The following is a 16,265-nucleotide window of genomic DNA, read 5'->3' as shown; positions in this document are numbered from 1 at the left end:
AAAAGGTTGTGATAAGTAGTTGCTTAGAAAACTGTTACGAAAATTTCCCACTATTGACCATTAATGTTGAAAATTTAACTAAGTCGGCAAACAGGAAGTAGATGAGCGACAGACATGAAATCGAATCCCACAGTATGGGGCAATGTGTTGATGCTGTATACCAAGTATCAAAAGGCTGTGATAAGTAGTTGCTGAGAAAACTGTTACGAAAATGTCCTACTATTGACCATTAATGTTGAAAATTTAACGAAGTCGGCAAACAGGAAGTAGATGAGCGACAGACCTGAAAGCATATCCCACAGTATGGGACTTTGTGTTGATGCTGTATGCCAAATATCAAGAGGCTGTGATAAGTAGTTGCTGAGAAAACTGTAACGAAAATTTCTTACCATTGACCATCAATGTAGAAAATTTAACTAACTCAGCAAACAGGAAGTGGATAGGCGACAGACCTGAAATCGTATCACACAGTATAGGACTATGTGTTGATGCTGTATACTAAATATCAGAAGGCTGTGCTCAGTAGTTGCTGAGAAAACTGTTACGTAAATTTCCTTCTATTGACCATTGATGTTGAAAATTTAACGAAGTCGGCAAACAGGAAGTAGATAAGCGACAGACTTGAAATCGAATCCAACGGTATGAGACCATATGCATATGCTGTGTGCCAAATATCAAAAGGTTGTGATAAGAAGTTGCTTAGAAAACTGTTACGAAAATTTCCCACTATTGACCATTAATGTTGAAAATTTCACTAAGTCGGCAAACAGGAAGTAGATGAGCGATAGACATGAAATCGAATCCCACAGTATGGGGCAATGTGTTAATGCTGTATACCAAATATCAAAAGGCTGTGATAAGTAGTTGCTGAGAAAACTGTTACGAAAATTTCCTACTATTGACCATTAATGTTGAAAATTTAACGAAGTCGGCAAACAGGAAGTAGATGAGCGACAGACCTGAAATCGAATCCCGCAGTATTGGACTTTGTGTTGATGCTGTATACCAAATATCAAAAGGCTGTGATAAGTAGTTATTGAGAAAACTGTTACGAAAGTTTTTTTCCCCGCCCGCCCGCCGCCTGCCCGCCGCCCAACATTCACCATACTACAACCCGGATTTGTACCAGTGCAACCCGGCCAAATATTAAAACATGCCAGTTTTTAATTCCGAAATTAATGCAGCAAAGAGTTTGTCCATTGTGCAATATTTTCCAACATAAATACATGTATAGCAGAATAATAATACATTATCACCAAGTGTTCACCACAGACCAATATGTTATTTTGCATTTAAGCCAGTGGATATGGGGTATACTTTTTTCAGTTACTAATGGAGCAACATACATGACTAACACTGCTTACCACAGATGACAGCTTTGTCTGATCTCCCAAGAAGCTCATCTTCCATCTGCTCAGGAGAACACATAGGGAATGAAATATCTTCCGGAAGCTGTAGCGGTTGGTCATCTGCTGCTAACCTTGTCAACATTTGCATCGCTGCATCATCCTCATTCTCCTCCCGCATTGTCTCCAGTCTCGGAGAATCTGTGTATCAGCAGCTGAAAAAAAGGATTCATAATTCTAGGCCATATACTTTTAGAGCTTTGTGAATTACAAATGAAACAAGAACTTGTTTGTTAAAAACAAATGTCCCCGGCTCAGATTCTTGTCAGTAGCAATATTTAAAAAAATGTTTACCCATTCACTCAGTTATGGACAGAAAAATTGCCAAAAAATTGTTAACTCAAGTTATATTGCTTGACAAAGTCATGGCATTTTGTAATTATGAAAAATATAAGTTGCCAAGTCATTGCTCTGACTTGTGAAGTTGAAAAATACTCAACTTTATGCAAGTTATCTTCCTACCAAATATGAAATACATCTGTCATTAAATAAAGGCTGTATGGGCAAAAATGTAAAAATCTATTTTGAGCAGTGGTGACCTTAACCAAACTGACCCCTAGCTCTATCCAAAAGAATACCATGTAAGTTATCTTCCTACCAAGTATGAAATACATCTGTTAATAAATAAAGGCTGTATGGGCAAAAGTGTAAAAATCTATTTTTAGCACTGGTGACCTTGACCCAACTGACCCCTTACTCCATACAATGCAAGTTATTCCTACCAAATATGAAATACATCTGTCAATAAATAAAATCTGTATGGGCAAAAGTGTAAAAATCTATTTTTAGCACAAGTGACCTTGATCATATGATCCCTACCCCAACCAAAAGGATGAATACCATGATAGTTATTTTCCTACCAAATATAAAATATATATGTCAATAAATAAAGGCTGTAGGAGCAAAAGTGTAAAACTCTATTTTTAGCACTGATGACCTTGACCCAACTGACCAATAACTCCATCAATGTTTATGTTTCTATCAATTATAAATAGCATCTGTCTATAGAATAAGGTCAATACACCTGTAAAAATCTATTTTTAACATTGGTGACCTTGACATTGGTAACATTGACCTTGACCTAAATGACCCCTTACTTCACCCAAAGAAGGAGGATCACCCTTGGCATGTTTGTATAAAACTAAGACATCAACTAAAATATAAAGGCTGTATGAGCAAAAATGTTTATATTTATCTTTTAAACCAGTTACATTGACCTTGACCCTAGAGACCGCTTACTCCACAAAAAATTAGAGGACCATCAAAGGTATCCACCTACTAAATATGAAAGATACCATTAAAGAAATTAAGCAATTAGGAGAAATTTAAGATAAATCCCACTTGCTGAAATAGGTTAACCAGACAAGGCCCTATTTTCATAGTGAAAAAAGGGAAATAATTGGGAATTATGGATGACACAGTTATATAACTTGGCAATATCATGTACTTTGTATTGATAAGTAATTGTGGAAATTATAAAGCCATTAGTACAGATAGAACTTAAGATATTTCCAACTTGCCGTTTTAGGTTAACCATTATTCATTTTCTAAGTGCTGAAAAGGGCACTTACTTTGGTGACACTTTTGCTTGTGTCCCTTGTTGTTTTTTCGTCTACGGTAAGTATCTTCCCCATTGTCTTTAGTTTTTATTTCTTTGATTACCCCCCCCCCTTCCCCCGGTCTCCTGTCCCCTTCCCCTTTGTGGGCCTATTATTATTTTCTTTGAATTCCTAATCAGTTACAAATTATTTATCATTTAATGATTAACGTGTCGTTGCCCTGTCCTTTTTATGTTTGGGGTCCGCCTGGGCTCCTTGCCATTGGTTCTTGTTGCTGGGTCATGTGGGGGTTGCGTTCATTGAACGCCGCCTTTCCTTGTTGATCTTGTTTTTCATATTTGGTAAATATGAAAGCCAGAATTATGTAACTTGCCCAGATCATGTACTTTATATTGATTAGTAAGTGTGTAAACTTAGAAGCCATTGGTACATGTAGAACTTAAGAAAAATCCAACTTGCCATTCTAGGTTAACCTCGCACGGACAGACGGACGGACGGACGGTTCAATCATTATATGCCCGGTGGCATAAAAATCCAGTATTTAAAATTGTCCTTGTCTTTAACAGTAATTAACGCTAATCTCAAAAGGGTTGTTGAGTGCGCAAGGTCACAAAATGTGAAAATGATAAGAAATCATGAATTAAACTGATCTATTTTTTGAACTAGGGGAGTCACAAGGTGAAACTTTCCATTTTTGGCTGTGTCACTCAATCCAGCTTGTTATAACATTTATTGGCTTGTTTTGACGATAGAACATTTAATAAGTATGTACTGTAATGAATATATTTACAGCTCTGAAGTTTATAATAATCTGCCCCCAGGAGGGCGTATCAGAAGCACCTTGTATTGGAGAAGCACTTTGCACATCACTGATGGTTTCTCGCAATGCCTGTGCAGATAAGCGGGACGGAGGTGAAAGTAGGCTTTGTGCCTGTTTGGGCGTTGTTGCTTGGCCAATAACTTGTGGTGGCCTACTCTATGTGTCTGTCTCATTCTCATCAGTGCCACTATGGCCTATTTATAATAAAATGAAAATACATTAATAAATAATTATAAAATACATATACGTTAAGTGAGTTATTGCGCCAAGTGACAATATGATTATGACCCGTACTCAATGGCTGGCAAACATGTATTAGTTTATGTTTATGTACCGAATTGGTGTGCCGCAATTTTGTCTACCAAGGATTTTTAGCACAAATGCGCTCGTTTACTGATAAATATTTCATGAACTGGAAGGGCTAGAGACTTGGGGTCGGTCTCATTTGGAAGCTTAATACAAACGTGAAATAGTGATAAAAGTTTTTTTTTTAATTGTCTGGAGAATTGTTTTCACAACGGCCCCGGAAGTGAATCCCTTGCTTGTAGACTCGAATCTGGAATTTCCCTTATAGTATGTTTTTAAAGAGGGTCATGATTTACATTTTTTTTTTGGTTTTTTACTTTTTAAGGATAAACACAGGTTTAATTATCTACCAGGTCATATTTTGTCTTCCCAGGTCCGATACTCGTGCCTGTGCAACAGAGGGTTTGGTTGGTACTTGGAAAAAAAATGAATTTGTAATAATATTGTTTTTGCATTTAATATTTTAAAATGCTTATGAATGAAATGTTGGTACTAAATGAAAGGGGATTCTAAGACTAGGAGAGGACACTGGATATCAAATGATGGCGTCCCTTCAAAAAAGGATCTTTAAAATTTAGCCTAGATAGAAACAATATTATTTAAATTTTAGTGTCGACTCCGTCACAGTTAAGTAATTCAACAATAACAACTATACACATGCATAGGTCAGCTAAAGTGCCTAAGAGTGGGTGTAAATCATAGAAAATGTCGCAAATTAAACTGACAAACAACTATCGCGAAATTATGTTGCAAAGGCAAAACCAACACTAAGCGGCGTTTACAGCTTATGCCCCGGTCACATATTCACAAATAATGCCACGGAAGAGCTACGGTCTAATCGTTCACGGATTACTACGGAAATTTGTGAAATTCCGTAGTCTGCTACGGTTCCAGTACGGACTCACAGCGGTATGAGTACGGAGTTCGACGGATTTACCACCAAAAGCCCCGGGAGAGACATGAATTGTTACGGACCGACACGGTTTGGTACGGAGCGACACGAATCAGGACGGATGCACTAAGGAAATACTACGGTCTGCTACGGTATAATCACGGGTTAGTGCGAATTAGTACGGGTCTGATACGGAGAAGAACGAATTGATAAGGAGAAGAACGTATTGCCACGGACCTATACGGACTTTTTATATCCGTCCACAACCTCATGCATGCTCATTTTCAAAATGCCTCACAAGAAAAGAACAACTAGAAAACGAATTGCAGAGTTCAATGATTTTGGCGGAGAGGATTCGGCCTCATCGCGTCCGACCCCCGAGACATATCAGGTCCGATTAAAGTGAATTTCGTGAAGGACGCCGGATCCTCAACAGATTCGGCCATGAGAGCCTCATACTTAACATGAAGGGGATTTGTAATAGCCCATCTCTAGTCCACCATCTCCTCTTACCTGATTAGATATGAGCTAGTAATCATTAAAGAAAAATGTTGGTCAATACTGATTCTCTTTTGATTTTGAAATTCACTGTTCATTTTACAATAACATTAATTATCGTGAATGATTATGTTTTAAAAATATGTAGAAAGCTTGTTAATTAATCTTATTATCACATAAGGTGCAGCGTCCGAGGTTTATGAGACACTACGTTTTCTATACATATTTACTCCAATTTCACGATCCATATTAATGTTTGTAAATATGTAACATTTAATGATATTCTTTTACTTATGAATTGTAGTACGATATTAATATATTCATATATTTTTACCTATATGCATGTCATCAAGCAGCTCGACCACTTCCTCTGCATTCTGTGCTATTTCAATATAAAATTGCAGCCAGTAAATGGCAATAATCATTTATTGAATGTTCACGCAAATATGTCTATTTTAATAAGAAGGTACATGTAGTATTTATACCCTTGAAAAAGCACATGATACTATTAATTTATCCCACGTATGCAATATAAATCCGTGTTTATCCGTACTAAACAGTGGTGGACCGTACCATTCCGTATCGTTTCGTGTTGCAACGCAATAAACCGTATAAGACCGTGCTAATCCCTGCCTCTCCGTAGTACAACGTATTACGATCGTAGCTTTCCGTGACTATGCCGTATTAATCCGTAGCTTATACGTAGGGTAACCGTACAAATACGTAGTTCTCCGTACCAAACCGTGGAAATCCTTAGCAGGTTGAGGCCTACGAATCAGTACGGACTAGTACGGTTTCCGTACGGACCAGTACGTATCTGTACGAGTAGGGATACGCTACGGTTGATTTTTCTGAAGCAAATGTTTGTTCATGTTCAAAAATTGTCAAGGATCGCTACGGATATACAAGGACTACTACGATTGATTTCAATTACAATACGGAGAGCTACAGACTAGTACGGGTAGCTACGGACGATGCCGGAATTAATCCGTGGCTCTTCCGTGGGCGTATTCCGTAAATATGTGACCGGGGTATTACCTTCACACAATAAATGTGTTAATACCTAACCTATTTAAGTAAACTTCAGCAATAGTTATTTAATAATTAAACTGAAATGAATTTTCAAATTTTAAGCCAAAATTTTCCAAAACAATTCTTGAAGTTAAGATACTGAACATTTGAAAATTTCTAATCAATAAACAATTGCGAAAATAATGCATCTGCTGAAAATTGAAACATCAACAATCATTTGCTGAAAAAGAAAATATCAACAATCATTTTCCAATTTGCACCAACCTATAATAAAACACATTTAAAACACATACTCTATATCATTTATGTATACTGAAATAGATATATAAGAATAACATAAAGTTGAAATTTAATTCAAGGGTAATGGTACATTAAAGGCACATAATGAAATTTAACATGTTAAGGGTACAACACTTAATTTGTCAACATTAAAGGTATTGCACCATATTTTCTGAAAAGATAAATATAACATTTTCAGACACAAAATTCAGTTTAATGTCAACAAGAAATGCATTCAATATGAATAATGAAAACAAAGGCATTTCCTTAAACATTTCGAAATACAATATACATATTTCATTTACTTGTACTCTCTGTAAAATCTGAAATGTAAATTGCACACACAGAAATAATAAGGATTTCTGATATAGATTTCATGTTTAAACTGAAACTTAACAACAATTCTGTAATGTAAAACACAGAAATTGAGGTCAGTAAGCAAAACACATAAATCAAAACTGAAATAAATATATTTCAATCATTTACATGAAAATCAAAAGTAATATCTATTATGTGACATTCTCCCCTGATCTGCAAAAGATTGAGGATACAAAATGTCATGATTTTGAGAATCAACATTTGCTGTGATGGGTCTTACCCACTCACCATACCTATCTGGTGGTTTTCTAATTTGTGTTGACCTTTGAACAATACTGGGGTCATCTGTAACAAGAGAAAAATTGTTACCATTAGAAACATTTAAATTTAAATTAGATTTACTATTTGATAAAATAGCATTATTATGGGAACTACAAGATTGGTTTCCACCTGAAAAATTAGAATTAAGGTTATCAACAGAAAAATTATCTTTAGAATGTCAATTTGGAGAAACATGTTGAGTCCTTAAATTCTGTGAAAATGATGACATCTCTCCACCAGTAAATGACAACTGATCTTCACAAACAACATGTGTATCCTTGGTTGGCTGCACCAGTCTTAGTACACGGGGCTTGAATGCTGGTCTTATATGGGGTGGATGTATCTAGGAGTTTCACTTCCTGTGATGCAGTCTGAGTTTGACTTGCTCTGGTTTAACTCCTATAGTCTGTTCCCATCTGTCTGGTCTGGCTTTTGGCTTAGAAACTTGCTTTTCACTCTGTGTCTCATCGTCAGTGTACGGTATAGACATCAGAGGAAGAAGGAGGTTTCTATGTAGGGTCTTCTCTTTTCCCTTGCCAACTTCCTTCTTCAGCTTGTAGACTGGTATGTCTTCATTGGGTATGCCTAATATGATGTAAGGTTCTTTCTCCCACTTGTCATCTAACCTCACATAGCTCCTCTTCTTAATCAGACATCTGTGGGTAGTGCAAAGAATGTGTGCAAAGATAGACAAAAAAAGTGCTCGATAGTTGGGCAAGAATAATTCAGACCAAGAAAGGGACAATGAGTCAATAAATCAACACCCCAAGTTTTCAAGAAAAAAATACTGTGTTCGTAGAAAAATACCGATGACGCTGTGTGAAAACAAAACTGATCAAAATACAAAAATGTTACCTATTTATCTCAATAATATTTACTGTAAAATGTTGCTAAATGGTCAAAATATATCTGATCAAGTAATTACTGAAAAAAAACAACCTTGCAAAGAATGACAGACTATTCTCCCTTACCAGTTCCTCCCCCTGACGGTTCTCTCCCAAACCGTTTCCTCCACTGACAGTTCTCTCCCAAATTTGAAACATGTAGACTGTTCTTCCCCATTTTTTTAAAAGTTATCATTTTAGATCATTTTAGTTTTGACTTAATCTAATAATATTTCTTAAAGAAGATTGATAAAATGAATGTGTTAAAATATTTATCAGCTGAAAAGTGTGTGTAAATTTAACACCTTTTTTCCCTATTTTAATCCTATCAACACCTTCATTGTGAGAGATACAGATTATTGGACAGTGATTGATATACCTGTACTTATGTTAATGTCTAGCTTGTTATGTTCTTTCATTTGTGAAGTACCGAATAATGCGGTAACAAGTATGTTCTAGAGAATAAATAAGCAGCAACTGGTATCTGTATGTACGGAGCCCCTAAGGTGACATTTTCCACACTTTTTTCCCCGGAATTTAATTCGTTTTTACGAAATAATAATTCGTAATTACGAAATAATAATTCGTAATTACGAAATATTAATTCGTAAAAACGAAATATTAATTCGTTTTTACGAAATATTAATTCGTTTTTACGAAATATTAATTCGTAATTACGAAATATTAATTCGTAATTACGAAATATTAATTCGTAATTACGAAATATTAATTCGTTTTTACGAAATATTATTTCGTATTTACGAAATATTATTCGTTTTTACGAAATATTAATTCGTAATTACGAAATATTAATTCGTTTTTACGAAATATTATTTCGTAATTACGAAATATTAATTCGTAAAAACGAAATGTTATTTCGTAATTACGAAATAATAATTCGTAAATACGAAATAATATTTCGTAAAAACGAATTAATTTTTTTCTAGCGTTTCAAAGAGTTTTGGTAATAGTTATAAATAAGGCCTCAAAACTAAGTTCCTGACTTTATATAAGGCATGTACATGCAATATAATTAGTGATTTTTGTTCTTCCCAAGTTTTTTAACTTTACACTATTGTACAAAAATTAAAATAATCGCATGTCAATAGCGTTGAGCCACAGCCGTGATAGTACATGCGCTAGGAAAATTTAGTTAAAATGGGGGTATTGTGCTTCAAATCCAAACACGGACATTTCTAATAATAAATTGTGAGGAAATATTCATTTTTAATTGATTAGATTAGTGAAAGTCTGGACCCCCCCCCCCTCCCCCTCGTCCCATTAGTTTTACTAATGTATATGATAAAAGAACGGAATAATATAGCATGTTTCTGTTTTAAAGATACATGTCGTAAAAGATTGCCTCAAACATTAAAACATTGCTGATAGGAACATGTATTTGACAATGGGGAAAAAAGACCACTTTGGATAGAGAATGACTTCGCACTCGAAAATCCTGATCACTTAAATATAATAACTTGAAAACCATTCGGCTTATAGTCGCAAAGTTGATCAAGGCCTGTAAATGACCCATTTGCGAGATTAATAGGTTCTTTATCTAGGTCAAAATGACCTTAAATAAGATTTCGTAAAACGAATTAATATTTCGTAATTACGAAATAACATTTCGTTTTTACGAATTAATATTTCGTAATAACGAAATAATAATTCGTAATTACGAAATAACATTTCGTAAAAACGAATTAATATTTCGTAAATACGAATTAATATTTCGTAAAAACGAATTAATATTTCGTAAAAACGAATTGATATTTCGTAATTACGAATTAATATTTCGTAAAAACGAATTAAATGCCGGGGGAAAAGTGTCGAGAATGTCACCTTAGGGGCTCCGTATGTATGCAATCACATTACACATTTATTTTATACAAAATTGATTATCTATAGATCATGAAGTATTAACATGAAACAATATATAATACCAAATAGCTAATAAAAATACTTATTCATCAACACCTTTTCACAGCTATTTTAATCTAATCAATAACCTGATTCTTGAGTAATGAATTAATCAACACCTCAATTATCTTTGACAGCAAACTTAAAACACATGTTTATTGAAGTCCTTTCTTCATTATATAAAAGTATGAAATTTGGCAATAAAAATTCATTTATATTTTTCTTATAAATTCTATTCTTATTTATTAAAAAAGGAACAACACAAAACAACACAATAATTACTATCTAATGATTATCCTTATCAAATAAATTATTCATTATTTATCTTCAATGACTAAACACATTAAAAAGTATAGATCTACATTAGACCTAGTAAAATAAAAGATCTGAAAAATTTACTTATCAGCTTTTTTTCTAATATATATCAATTGATAATAAACTTATCTATCTAAATAGTTAAACAAACTATTTTTTTCTTTAATTTATATCAATTGATGATAAACTTATCCATCAACATCTAAATACTTCAATAAATTTTTATTTTTCTAATTTATATAAATTATAAATATATTGTATAAATTAAATTATGAATTAACTTATTCATTTATTTGACAGCTAAGCACTTCAATGGAATTTTCTTTTCTAAGTTATATCAATTAATAGCGAGGTCGATGAGCTGGCCCGAAGGGCCATGCTCCCAAAGCGAGCTTTACGGTAACGCGAGTACCTGCTATGTGATGGTTTTGAAAACATTCGTCCAAAGTACCGAATTGGACACATCGCAACTTTTCGAATTACAAGATAACGATAAAAGCCGATGTACTCTGATTGAAAACGGATGTGTTGACTATAGTCCAATAGATTAGACGTTACAGGCTTGTTATAGTTTTATGTTGGTCAAATCTGAGGTCTAATAGTTATTGCTCATAAACGCGAAGCATTTTTAAAAATTAAAAAAAGTATATTGACTTGCCTTTCAAGCTTTATTCAAAAGCGTATCTTCTGTTCTTGCAATTGCATAGTCTATCATTAACAAAAACTTTCAAACAATGTACTTATCAATTAAAAATAAAATATAAATATCAATATATTTCGCTCATCGGCCATACTGGTTAAGTAAAGCGTTTTACAGACTGTTCCAATTTTTCGAACGGAAAAATATATTCGAACACACTGACGGTACATGAGCAATTATTTCTTTGAAAAAATATTCCGTTAGAAACTTCTTGACTCTTTTAAACGCTTGCATTTGAATTAGCCAATCAGATTTCGCGCACTGTATGGCGGCCATTTGTATATCGGCTGTACAAGGTATTTTATTAAATGAGAGGATTTAATCATGACTTTTCGGATTTGACAGTTCAATTATTTTGTTAAAAGGTATTTATTTTTTAGTTTTGTTCATAAATATGTCAAAATTAAGGTGAATGCACGCTGTTTTAATTGTTTAAATGCATTAGATCTAAATCGATGTCTTATGTCATTTATTTTGCTACACGATTTTGCAAAGATCTGTTAAGACCTAACGTAACATGGAAAATGAAAAATGTAAAATATCAGATTAATGAATGATAAATATGAAATAGGTTACGTATAGGTATAATAGAAAGGGGGAACAAGAAAACGGAAGCAGTGTATAAAATACCGAATGACAATTTTAAAACGGAAAATGTAAAATAAAAATGAACGATTACTTTAAACTATCTTACGGTAAAAGAAATTCGAGCTTGCTTTGAGGCTTTGCCTTTTTCATATTAATAAACTTGTTAACCCATTTATTTAACATCAAAGTACTTCAATAATAATGTATGAACTAAAATGAAAATGGGGAGGAACTGTCTCCTTATTTGCAAATATGCAGACGGTTCTCTCCCAAAAAAGGGAGAGAACCGTAAGGGAAGAAACGTCACGGAAGGAACTGGTAAGGGAGACAATAGTCTGACTACTTGTCGGAGACCTTAAACCGGACACTTTTAGAACATTTTTCCGTACAGATTTCATAATTTTTAACCTAGAGACCAAAACATTCGACACATTTCAGCTAGGTTCTTATCCTAACTAGCAAACTAGTTTGTTTATTTATGATTTTATTGACATTTATATCTGAGAAACGGCAAGGAGGCTATCAAAATTACCTAAATTGTCTACACTACAGTACCATGTGTCCGGACAGATATGTACATGACATGATTTAATTCAGATAAAAGCTTGGGTGTTTTGATTTTTAACATGATATACAATATGTCAGCAACAAATGGTGAAGTTTGGATATTCTATTATTCACTCTGCAAAAGATTATAGCTGATATATGAGGTCAGGCATTGCTTTCTTAACCCGCAAATTTCAACGTCAACATTCTTGAAATAGATCCTGGTGTACGTAGTTCCGACGCACCTAAGAAACAATCACTATTTACCGTAACAAAATAAGGTGAAAACTAACAAATTACCTAAGCAGTGAAAAATTTATTCATTTCTTCATCTTTTACAACCTTTTTCATTAACTAAAAACTATCGTTAACACAAATATAATTAAAATATGACAAGCATAGATTTCCAATATGGCGGATATGAGAGTACAGAGAAACGACGCATTTGATTGGTTTCTATATTTAATCTTACTAAAACGAAAGTACACTTACTTTTTACTGGGAGAATGATGTACAGCAATTTTGTTAACAGCACGAAACATTTCAAGCACAAAAGTAAATAAATAAAAGTTGACGATTATTAGTTAATCAGGATTTCAGTTTTTTGAGAAGACTAAATTCAAACATGCTTTACAAATTACAGGTAGACCAAAACAATAAAGATAACATCCGTTTTATTGCCCTAACACTCACAATTGTGCTAAAATATTTTCTTTCATTAGTAGGTGGCTTTTTACATGTCAGTGAGGTTTCTTTGTACAAGAAAAAAGAAGCAGGAGAGACAGTTTCAGATATAACAGGAACAGTGTCAGACTCAATGAGTAGCTCATTTTCAGGCAGGAAAGAAGGTTTAAATCCTGGTCCTGGCTGGCTGCATGGCTTGGTCTTCTGACTGAGATTTCTCTTGCTGTAAATCAGTGAAAGGGAGAGGTTGGACTGGTTTTCAAAGGCTTTCTGAAAACAGACGGCAAAATCTTGGATAACAGTGCTTTATATTTAAATAGGCACTGAATTCAAGCTTACATATGTCATTATGTAATTTAGTGATTGACCTTTCACAGGACCAGGGTCTTTGAAATATAATTTCTATTTGAAAGACCCAGAAAAGACAGGTCTCGCAAAATTTATGTCCGCACCTATTGAAATGTTTTTCAAAGGCCTGAAACAACCTATAGATATCCATGGGCTGTAGAACATTGCATGTATGAGCAAGTGAATAAGTAAAATAATCATTTCTTGTCTTGTCCATTGAACAAAATTGAAATTGATGTGATATCTATGCTTATGATCATAAAATATAACAACTGGGCAAGATTCAGACCTTTCTGGAAGAAATCAGATGTGATTGGAGATAAAGCTTAAATCATATGCTTCAATCACTCTCTGAAACAGTACCATCTGTCACAGGAGTACTACCATTCAGCAATGCTGAATTTATGCCAGTAGCTGATATACAATACAGCATATTGACAAGCAGTAATTATGTCTCTTTGCATTTAAAAAAAATAAATAGCTGTTGTCATTGAAGTTGGTGAATAATTCCTGATCTTGACTTCAGGGATCTGTAAAAAATAACTTAGATAATATTAATAATAAAGCAATATAACAAAAAAGAACTTAATAGAATACAAATTTTAATATAAATGCATCCATAAAGTCACACAATAATGAGCTAACGTGTACACCTTCCTACACAGTGAATTATATATTTTTGGTGGTCACATACCATGTCATAATACTACCTCATGGCTTTCTAAAAATAGCGACGAGTTAGGGTATCGGCTGGTCCGACTGTCTTTTTATCAATTTTGAGAAAACTATAATTTCAAAATTATACAAAATTAGTAATAAGAAAAAACATCATTTTTAAGTGTTTTTATTAAAAAGTACGAAAAGGTTACGTCAAAACCGCCAACTTTCCACATTTTCGCTGATAGAAATAATCGAAATATTAACTTACAAAAAGCGCGGGAATGACGTCACACGGAAACCCCAGAACGAAATCGAAGTCTAAACAAAATTGGCGTCGTAATCAAGATGCGTCAAAATAAAGTACTGGAGGAGACATTAAAATATCACCATTTACGGACTGTTGAAATAAATTTATTCACTTAATTTTAAAATAAACATGCACTTATTGTTAATAAAAAAGTGACTGACAACCACCGAACAAAGAAAATACTAAATTACGCATTTTCGGAGCCGTCCGGGTTTGTTGGTTGTCCGGTTTTGGTGGTTCCCAACCAGTATCCCTCGCGAAAATATATGAAAAATTTACGTTTTACATGTCAACACATAAAAAACACATACCTCAATATTCACACTATACACAATGATATATAATCAAATTATTTACAAAACAAAAATATTTACAAGGAAATTTTACATGAGTTACCAGTTAAATTGGGATTCAGAATAAAAGTTCTGCTCACTGTCCATTGGGTAACAAGACAACTCACCCCCAGACAACTCACCTCCCAAAAAACCAAGACTTCTCACCCCTCAAGACAGTTCACCCCCCAAAATAGGTAAGACAATTCACCCCTTATAAATGATTATCATGTTTTCCTCAAAAGAGTTTTAATTTAAAAAAAAGAAATCAAAAAGTCAGTATATTTATTTGTTATGTCATATTTATTCACAAAATATAACTGTATAACAAGTTATACATGTAACATGATGTATACTGGTCTCCTGCTGATAAGAGGGCCTCAGGGTAAAAATGCAGATGTATGCAATATTTATTTAAAATTTCCTGTTTTTTTCCATAATACATGTAAGACATAGATAAAAGACTATAATTTTTTGTATATATAATCAAATGTAAAAAGTAATCATAATGGCATAAATGCATGTTAGATACATGTATTATTGTCATTATTGTCTTTGAAGTGGAATTTTCTAATCAGTGTTAACTATTCTAGACAGACCTAGATTTCTCAAAATAATTTAATTGGGCACGCACAAAATTTATTTGTATATGATGTATCATAAGCATCCAATGGGTTGTCTGAATATTTAATGTGTTACTTTAATCATTAATTTTACATAATTTAGATCTAGCTTTTCAATTTCATTTGTAAAATATAATAAGAAATTAATCAGAAGTTCACAGATTTAAGATAATTACCATATCTACCATCTATCTAGATAACTACCACTTTAATTGCTGAAAAAAATAATGTATATTATACTTCTCTTTAATTTATCTGAGTCACTTAACACCTAATTAGAGACAATCAAGTTCAAATGAAGTGTGAAAGGGGTTAAGGCCTATTAATTATCATAAATGAATCCCTTCCACAACGAAAGGGATTAAAGAGATATGATTATCACATATTTTATTTTATAAAAATATATCAATTAAGTAAAGAAACACAACAAATTTTTTTATTGCATCTTCTAATTTCTAATTTTAAGATAAATTTCATCAAAATTAAATTAAAAGAAATGGGGGGTGAATTGTCTGTGTCATTTTTCCAATAATGTGGGGTGAACTGTCTGAGGGGTGAATAGTCTGGAAAAACTGGCTGAGGGTGAATCGTCTGGGGGGTGAATCGTCTGTAAGCCGTCCATTGTAGTGACTCATCCCGGCTCCTCGTAACTTCTACACGTCGAGAATGACGAATTTCTATGGAACGCGTTATCTGCCAGTAACTTATGGTGGCTGATTTGTGCCATTCGTGTTTTCGCCCTGCGACCCGGCCAAGCGAAAAGTCGAGAATTAACAAGTTAAAATGGCGGAGGCGCGGAGCGAAAACACTCTAATTAGCCGGAGCGCGGAGCGAAAGGTTAAGATTTTATTGTAAAACCGCGGGGCCGCGAAGCGAAATATTTATTGTTGTAAGGCGCTAATTAGCGTGCTGTTGTTCGCGCCCCCG

General features: G+C 33.8%; 1 long non-coding RNA gene across 1 annotated transcript; it reads right to left on the bottom strand.

Moving 5' to 3' along the window:
- Positions 1 to 3,633: 3,633 nt before the first annotated feature.
- LOC132730095 (uncharacterized) lies at positions 3,634 to 14,839 on the bottom strand. The gene is made up of 2 exons (XR_009625717.1): positions 14,780 to 14,839; positions 3,634 to 3,979 (listed from the first exon to the last, which is right to left on the bottom strand). It is a non-coding gene; the product is annotated as an uncharacterized LOC132730095 (long non-coding RNA).
- Positions 14,840 to 16,265: the final 1,426 nt, after the last annotated feature.

Source organism: Ruditapes philippinarum, unplaced genomic scaffold (assembly GCF_026571515.1).
Source record: "Ruditapes philippinarum isolate M1 unplaced genomic scaffold, ASM2657151v2 ctg1326_1_1_1_1, whole genome shotgun sequence".
Taxonomy (NCBI): Eukaryota; Metazoa; Mollusca; class Bivalvia; order Venerida; family Veneridae; genus Ruditapes; species Ruditapes philippinarum.
This window is presented reverse-complemented; position numbering and strand designations above follow the sequence as displayed.